The sequence below is a fragment of the Magnolia sinica genome, chromosome 6, assembly GCF_029962835.1.
Source record: "Magnolia sinica isolate HGM2019 chromosome 6, MsV1, whole genome shotgun sequence".
Classification (NCBI taxonomy): Eukaryota; Viridiplantae; Streptophyta; class Magnoliopsida; order Magnoliales; family Magnoliaceae; genus Magnolia; species Magnolia sinica.
Window position 1 is genome coordinate 87,954,049 of NC_080578.1, and position 9,421 is coordinate 87,963,469.

Below are 9,421 nucleotides of genomic sequence, written 5' to 3' on the forward strand. Positions count from 1 at the left end.
CCTTTGTTATTGTATGGTCTCCCACTGCTCCTATTAAAGAATCTTTTAAACTTTTTTGTTATAAGGGCAACCTCCTCATCTCCATCTTCATTCTCACTATGTTCTTCCTCTATTGTAATCATGTTTTTAGAGGTTTTGAGAACATTATTTTTGAATTTTACAGGTGTTTTAAGATGTAGTTCAAATGTTTGTAGAGAACCAACCAGTTCTTCTACTTTCATCTCATCAATGTTCTTACATTCTTCTATGGTGGTTACTTTAGAGTTGAACCGTTCCAGAAGCGATCTTAGGATTTTCCTACAGATTTTAGGTACAGGAACTATTTCTCCAAGTCCACCGATGGAGTTGTATATGATATTCAGTTTTGCAAAGAACTCCATGAAGGTCTCATCTTCCTCCATTTTCAACTGTTCAAAGTGAGTTGTCAAGAATTGCAACCTTGATTTTTTCACTGTGCCGGTTCCTTCATCGGTTGTTTCCAATAGATCCCATGCTTCTTTTGAGGTTTTACTCATACTGATTTGATTGAATACCTCAGATACCGCACAGTAAATAACATTCATATCTCTTACTTTATATGTTTTAGTTTCTTTTTCAAAAACTATCCATTTCTCTTTTGGTTTGGGTTTGGTGATAGTTGTGCCATTATCTAGTACAATTTGTTCAGTTAGTGGTACATATCCATTCTCAACTATTTTCCAAACTTCTTGATCAAAGGATTGCAGAAAGTAACTCATTCTTTCCTTCCAATAAGCATACTTTGAACCATTGAAGATAAAAGGATGAGAAACTTTTGTTCCCTCTCCTTTAGCCATAATTCTATCTTCAGTTTAAAGATCTCCTCTAGGTTGTTAAACCCTTCAAGAGGAACTCGCTCCTATTAATTAAAATTGTAGTAGAACCGCTAGTACCGAAGTATGAAGTATGACTAATTGTCCTAGAGGGGAGTGAATAAGACTTTTTCAAAATTTGTTATCTATTAATAATAACATATGCCTAACTTTTACAAACAGAGAAGTAAGGCAAACTTTATGGCTTTCAAGCCAATAGAGGGTCCAATTCATATAGACTTATATAAGATGCATATGTAAAATCAAAGTCTATAAGGATAGTGTGTATCATGTGTGGGATGTGGCTTCTATCAATACTTATATATAAACTAAATCATGCATCAATGTGAACATATGATGAACATAAGTATAATTAGGTAAATGTACTCAAAACAATCCCAAACACAATCATGTATAGTGGCTCAGCTACTTGCCTACTTCACTCCCGGCGGACGCACTCTCTCCTAGAGTGTACTAGATTTCACTATTAAATGGTTTTAAATCAGGTTAACCGTGAACCTTCACAACCTACACAAGGTTAAACTGGGACACCTACATAAGATTCCTGGATGCCTACACAAGGCGACACGTCTTATCTAAGGACTCAACACTGGGAGCCTATATAAGGCAACCCAAGCCTACACAAGGCACAGCCTATGCAAGTCCACACGTCCTACACAAGGACACAACGTATTCTCCCATTGGAGGCCTACAACTAGGACTTAACGAGTTTGACACTCAAACTCTGAATCTCAATCCTACACAAGGAAATGGCTTCAAACACTTTAGACTCTTAGTACTTACAAAGTAAGGTCGTGAGTCCCATTCTCGCGCGCACAGTGTGAAGATCTTCAATGATGATGAAGAAACTTCAGCTCCCTTGCCGCTACCTGCTAATAATGCTTTCACGAAGTCTCTTAGGTTATGAGGTTTAAGGTGTTTGATCTTCTTTATTTAAATGATGGAATTTAAATAAGTAGAGAAGGTTCTCATGAGCTAGTCATTCAGAAGTTCTAAAGATAGTAGGATTAGTTGGAAACTTCAGGAATACTGGAGTTCATAATTCAATCAAAGCATATATGATATGAGTTAATGCTTAAGCAAGGGATTGAATGATGAACTCTAATGGGAAGGAGAGAGTGAGTAAGAGGGCAGATAGATCTTGGAATAATAAGCTCAAACTCTCTTAGATTCTAGCTCATTTTATCAAGAGCAACACTTGTGTATTTATAGAGTAAAATCCCAACGGTAAAAAAATGGGCAGAATTTTGAAATCGTCAATGTTATCGAAGAAAGTTCGATGATACCATCGAAGCATCTTCGATTACATCGACTCTCTACTTAATATATTCATTTGAGAGTAAAATAAATTCTAACTATTTTTAATCAAGTATCTTTCGATGATATCGATGTGCACTTCGATTCATTGAGGGACACTCGATCCCATCGAGAGTTTCTTTTGTTTATACACAAAGGTTGCTGGACAGTTTTGTCACATGTTCGATTCCATCGAGGAGCTCTTTGATCTATCGAAGTTTGAATTTTGATGATATCGAATGGTCTTTGATGAACTTGAACAAAATAGATTTTTCTTTGAAAAACTTGCTGGATAAAACTAAGTAAGTTTCGATTTTATCGAATGAACTTCGATGTTATTGATAGCTTACTCTTGATAACATCGAGGAGGCTTCAGTGTCATTGAGGAACACTTAGAGTATTTTCCGTTTCTTGGAAAAATTTCATGGTCCAAGTAATTGAGGGTCATTCGATATTATTGAAGAATGGACTTCGATGATATCGAATAGTAGTCGATGCTATTGAGATCTACAACATATCTTTTATTTTAATACTGGACAGAATGGGTGATCATTCGATGCTATCGAGTGATGTTCGGTGGATCGAAGACTCCCTCGATTGCAGTTCGATGCACTCGACCATGACTTGTGTTTTTTTAGGTTTTATTCCTTTCTTCCCTTTATACTCATGGTGTTATTTATACCAACTTTACCAGAAGATGTTTTAATTCATTTTAAAGGGTAAGTTGGGATTATGTGGGGTCATATACCTATTAGGGTTTGCTTGTGGGATGATGAGGCTATGGCTGACAGGTTTGATATTGAACATGGCTTTCATCTTTTGTTGAGGCTTGGTCATAATGTCATCTTCAAAGAGTTCACTTGAACTAACCAACTCAACATTCACGTACATTGACAAACAAAGGCACTTTCATTATCTGTGTCTATGATCGAACATTTACACGACGATCATAGAGATGAGTGGATCCTTAACATAGGATCTACATATCACATGACTCCTCATCGGAGTTGGTTCGTTAGTTATAGAGAGTGCAATGGTGGACAGGTCTTTATGGGCAATGACAATGCCTGTAATGTTGTGGCTATTGTACGGTGTGCATCAAAATTTTTGATGGGATGGAGCATACCTTGACTGATGTCAGGCACATTCCTGATATGAAGAAAACTTTGATTTCTCTCGGTGCACTCGAAGCTATAGGGTGCAAGTTTACCGGCATCAATGGTATCTTTAAAGTATCAAAAGGGGTACTTGTGGTTATGAGAGAGTAGAGGCACGGAAACCTTTAGGGGTTGATCGGAAGCACTTCAGTAGGTGGAGCGACAACAACTGTTGTGGATTCCACATCTACACGTATGTGGCATGCTCGTCTAGGCCACATGAGCGAGCGGGGCATGAAGGTACTCTTTAATCGATATTTGATTCTAGCTTTTAAGTATTCTTATTTAAATATATGCGAGCACTACCAAAAAATAGGGTAAAACCGACGGTTCGGTGATGGTTTCGCCGACGGCTAAAATCCATCAGTGAAACAAAATAATCCATCGCCAAAACAAGGTTTTTTAATGGTGGACAATCACTACTGTTTTCCTGTGGTGTGGACCACCTGAGATCTATATCAAGCTTGTTTTTAGGTATCAACCCTAAAATGATGTTGGGAAATGGATGAACGGCTGGGATAAAACATAAACATCATGGTGGGGCCCATAGAGCCTACCAGATCCAAAGCTCAAGAGGATATTTTTTATTTATTATACAATGATTGTGTGAGTTTTATATTTGATGTAAAATAGTGGTGACTTATTTACAACAATAGTGACAATGAGATGGTGTTATCCACACCATCTAAATAATGGGTCTACTTGTAAATGTCTAAAATTTATACTTTTTTCCTATATGATACTATCTTAATTATCTAGTGAATGGATATATATATATATATACATATATATATATATATATATATATATATATATATATATGGGGTTGTTAGTGTAGTTTATACATAAATGATGGAAAACTCACAATTGTCAGATTTGAAAGTAACATTTCATTTTAGAAGAGAATTTCCAAATCCATCTTTTGTGTAGAGGACGCTGCGTCTTCATTCAAACAAAAGCCGTTGGAGTTCCTCTTTTAACATTCATTTACGTTGCCACGAAGTTGCGATCGGGAGATTTTCAGGTACCTCGTTTCAAATTCCTCCTCTTTTTCTTTCTATAATTTATCATAGTAGAAGAAAATATCTGCGTTTTGGTGTAAATTTCCCGGAGATCAGTGATTTTTAGCGTTTCATATATGCCATTTGATTTTTTCATGGTTTTTGCATTTTCTTTCTTCCGAATTTTTTGGTTATCTCGAGTTCTTTTTTTTTTTTCTAGTAGATCATTGATGATTATAACGTTTCAGAAATTTTGGGGGTTCTGCTTGAAAATTTTCTACTTGAAAATTTTCTAAGTTAGGATCTTTTGCAGGAAGTTCCACGGATTTTCTACAATTTTCATGAAATTCATTTTTTTTTTTTTGTAGTTTCTTGGGTGATTCCTTGGGAAGATTGCTTCCTTAAGCATGTGTAGATCGAATTTTATGGTTTTTTTTTTTGCCTACAGGAAGGCAATTTCCTCTCTCTCTCTCTCTCTCTCTCTCTCTCTCTCTCTCTCTCTCTCTCTATATATATATATATATATATATATGAAAAAGGTACTATGCGCTCGACCTCACGATTAGCTCCCGTGAGGTTGAGCTGTGTGGGCCCCACCGTGATGCGTGTCGACCATCAACACTGTGCATTTGATGGGTACCCTCTAAATTAAGTATATGGAACTCAGGTGGGCCATACCATATAAAATCATGTGAAGACATATAAAAGTACTTGGTGGGGCCCATCTGAAATTTGGATGCATCTGAAACTTGGTCTGACCCCTCATCCAAGTGGGACACATAATGGATGGTCTGGATTTGTGAACCACATATCCGTGGGCCCAACAAATGATTATGAATGTTTTAATGGAGGGTAACCCCTCTCAACTTTTGTATGTGGTGTTGTCCACACAAGTCACTAATTGACTTGATTTTTAAGACCCAGGCCCACCTTGGTATGGTGCATCTGACTGATGGGGTTGATGGTCGACATACACACACACACACACACACACACACACACACACACACAGAATAAATTATTCGAATTCTGAGGTGATTTCTGTTTTTCATTTGAGGATAGATTATTAAGGAATGGGGGATCATCGAGTTTTGTGCGTTGACCGTCTCATAACACCTTCAACCTTAGAATCCATACTAGGGGCAGAAGTTCGGGAATCCTCTGGAGAAAGCTCTCGTGAGTGTGTGCCAAAATGGTTACATATCGGCCGATACATAACGGTAACGATGAGAACCGTTACCCATTTCAGGGCCGTCCGTTACGGGCGTAACGGCCGTTACTGATCCGTAACGGCTAGCCTGTAACGGTAAAAAACGGTAACTTTTTTTTTTACAATTTAAGCTCTGTTTTTGCTATTTTTTTGAAACTTCTTACTTCCAAACTATTTCTCACTCCTTTTACTACTAATTTCGACCAACCTTGGCTGGATATTTAAGGAAAAAACACATTATATTGTTGATTTTGTTGAATCAAAGCTTGGTGGGCCATTTTTCAGAAATTTGTCAAAAATATGTATTTATACTTTTTTTAATATGTTTTGTTGTTTTAATCATCTAATATGATGTGTTAATCATAGTAGAACATGTTAATATGCATTTTACATATTTGGGGTGCCATGTAATATTTTTTTAATATTTTTTCTATTTACGCATGAATTTTGACCCTTTTTTTAAAATTCAAAAAATCAATTTTTAATAGTTGTTTTGTTATTTTAATCATGTCATATGATGTGTTAATAATATTAGAACATTTTAATGTACATTCTACAGATTTGGGGTGCCATTTTATATATTTTTTATATTTTTTCTATTTACGCATTAATTTTGGCCCTTTTTTAAAAAATTCGAAAAATTAATTTTTAATGATTGTTTTGCTGTTTTAATCATGTCATATGATGTGTTAATCATATTAAAACATGTTAATGTGCATTTTACATATTTGGGGTACCATTTTATATTTTTTAAATATTTTTTTCTATTTACACATGAATTTTGCCCCTTTTTTAAAAAAATTCAAAAAATCAATTTTTAATGATTGTTTTGCTGTTTTAATCATGCCATTTGATGTGTTAATCATAGTAGAATATGTTAATGTATATTTTATAGATTTTGGGTGCCATTTTATATTTTTTAAATATTTTTTTCTATTTACGCATGAATTTTGGTCATTTTTTTTAAAATTCAAAAAATCAATTTTTAATGGTTGTATTACTGTTTTAATCATGCCATATGATGTGTTAATCATAGTAGAATATGTTAATATGCATTTTATAGATTTTGGGTTCCATTTTTTATATTTTTTATATTTTTTTCTATTTACGCATGAATTTTGGCCATTTTTTTAAATTCAAAAAATCAATTTTTAATGGTTGTTTTGCTGTTTTAATCATGTCATATGATGTGTTAATCATATTAGAACATGTTAATGTGTATTTTACAGATTTGGGGTGCCATTTTATAATTTTTTAATATTTTTTCTATTTACGCATTAATTATGGCCCTTTTTTTTTAATTCGAAAAATAATTTTTTAACGATTGTTTTACTGTTTTAATCATGCCATGTGATGTGTTAATCATAGTAGAACATGTTAATATGTATTTTACAGATTTGGGGTGTCATTTTATAATTTTTTTCTATTTTTGAATTAATAACTTTATGTTTTTATTTACTTATATTGGACAGGTTTTGCCTTGGAGCTTCTTAGGGTTTAGTTAGAATATAAACTCATTTTTATTAACATAGGTCATACACTCATACTCATATCTAATTATCTAGTATCTACCTAAACCTAAAGAAATGTCTAGGTCTGGCCAACAACAAGTAAGTGATGATATTGGATGGAAAAATTAAGAGAGGGTTGGTGGTACTAGGCACCAAATGAAGTGCAAGTATTGTGATAGACTAGTGACTGGTGGAATTACCCATCTCAAACAACATTTGGCAAATCGAAAGGGTCAAGTTGCGCCATGTAGTAGAGTACCGAAAGAGATAATGCTTTTAATGCAAGCTAGTCCGGATGAGTCGAAGGGTAAACGTGCTGCTATACAAAAGAAGAAAGATGATATTTTGGATGCAGCTCGACAAAAAGTGTTTGGTCCTAAATATATGGGCATTCGTGATGAAGATATTATTGATTTTGATGAAGATTCGGATCGAGAATTTACTATAACTAGGAGAGAGAGCTTGCGTCTAGGTCGTGAAGAGGAAGAACGTTGCCACATGTTTGGCACGCATGGGTCAGTGCGTGATACAGGGGGGTTAGTGGGAGTGGGAGTGGGAGTGCAACTGGAAGTGCAACTGCTTCTGCAGGTGGAGGTGGGGGGGTAGGTTTGGTGGGTTACGACGTATGTTTGGGAGCCGACGACAGACATCTTCACGTGATGCCCCTATACGTTTGGATGAAGAAGTAAATGAGCCTAGGAGACCCTCTATTGATCCAATCCTATTTAGGAAAGAATCAACTAAACAAAAGAAGATAAAACAAACGTGGAGTAGAACTTCTGTTGAGAAATTAGGTAGAGCAGCAGCAAAGTTATTTATATATGCCAACATACCTCTTAACCCAGCCAATTCTCCATATTGGCAGGTGGTAATTGATGTAGCAGCAGAAGCAGGTGAAGGAATAAAAGCTCCCACGGCTAAGGAGATTAGGGGAAATGGACAGATGCAGAGTATACGGATGTGAAAGCATACGTGGCTACCTTTAAACCTGTATGGCAAGTCAGAGGATGCACAATCATGTGTGATGGTTGGACTCGCCCAACCAGACGCAGCATGATTAACTTCATGGTATACTGCCACTTAGGAACTATATACCACAAGTCAATTGATGCCTCAGAGGCAACAAAAAATTCTACTTATATTAATGGACTAATGGATAAAGTTGTGGACGAGATTGAAAAGGAGAATATAGTGTAGATTGTGACAGATAATGAAACAACATATAAGCTTGTAGGACATATGTTGATAGATAAGAGAAAACATCTTTTTTGGTCACCATGTGCTACCCATTGTATTGATCTTATATTGGAAGATATTGGGAAGAAGAAGAATGTTAAGGAAATGGTTGAAAGGGCAAGGGAAGTGATGACATTTATTTACAACCATAATCAAGTAGTTACAATAATGAGAAAGTTCACGAAAGGACGAGAATTGTTGAGGCCTGCGGCGACTAAATTTGCAACAAACTTTATAGGATTAGAGAGTTTATTCCAACATAGGGAAGAGTTGAGTGAGATGTTCGCTTCCCGAGAATGGCTCAACACAACATGAGAAGAAGACATCAGGGACACTAGTCAAAGTTGCGAACACCATACAGGACAACAAATATTGAAAGAAGGTCAAGGCGATCCTAAAGGTGATGGAGCCACTAATGAGGGTACTCCGCCTTGTTGAATCCGATGAAGCACTTACCATGCCGATCCTGGGATGCTACAAGGAGGATTTTGTACATCAGTTTGATTCGTAATAAGCATAACCAAAGGCATAACCCACAAACAACAACCAAAAACTCCATCACATTTCCACTATAATCAAAAACTTTACAAGTACAATGAGCATAAGGGAAATACAATGAATATAGACAAAAAGAGCTCCAAAAGATCAGCCACGCGTCCAAGCCTCAGCGCTGCTGCGATCCAACGTCACCTGCACGCAACGGTCGTGCATAAGCTTATAGAAAGCTTAGAGGGTGGTGAAAGTGTATGCTCAAGGTGATAATGTAGTTATGCAGTATCAGAGTAATGCGGAACATGCTGATGAATGCTAAGAATCCCATTAGCCGTACCAAGGCCATGCAATGCAAAATGCAAGTCAAGCATACAAATCCTCATCTAAGTCCACATGTCAATACGGCTCAAATCTGGAATATCACCGGGGTCTAGTACACTCCAAGCCAGATTGCCGCCCCATCGCGCGCAATAAGGTGAGTAGAAAAGACCTCACTATCCGCTGCCAAAATCGGGCTCGGCTCGTCAATAGCGGACCCATTCCTCGAGCTGGTCAGACTCAGCCTAACATTGCCCCCTCCTCTCGGGCAGGCAAGGCCGCACCCCCTTCCAACCGACCACGACACAGTGGAAAGCGCAACTGTCTGGTAATCAGCACTCGGCGCTCA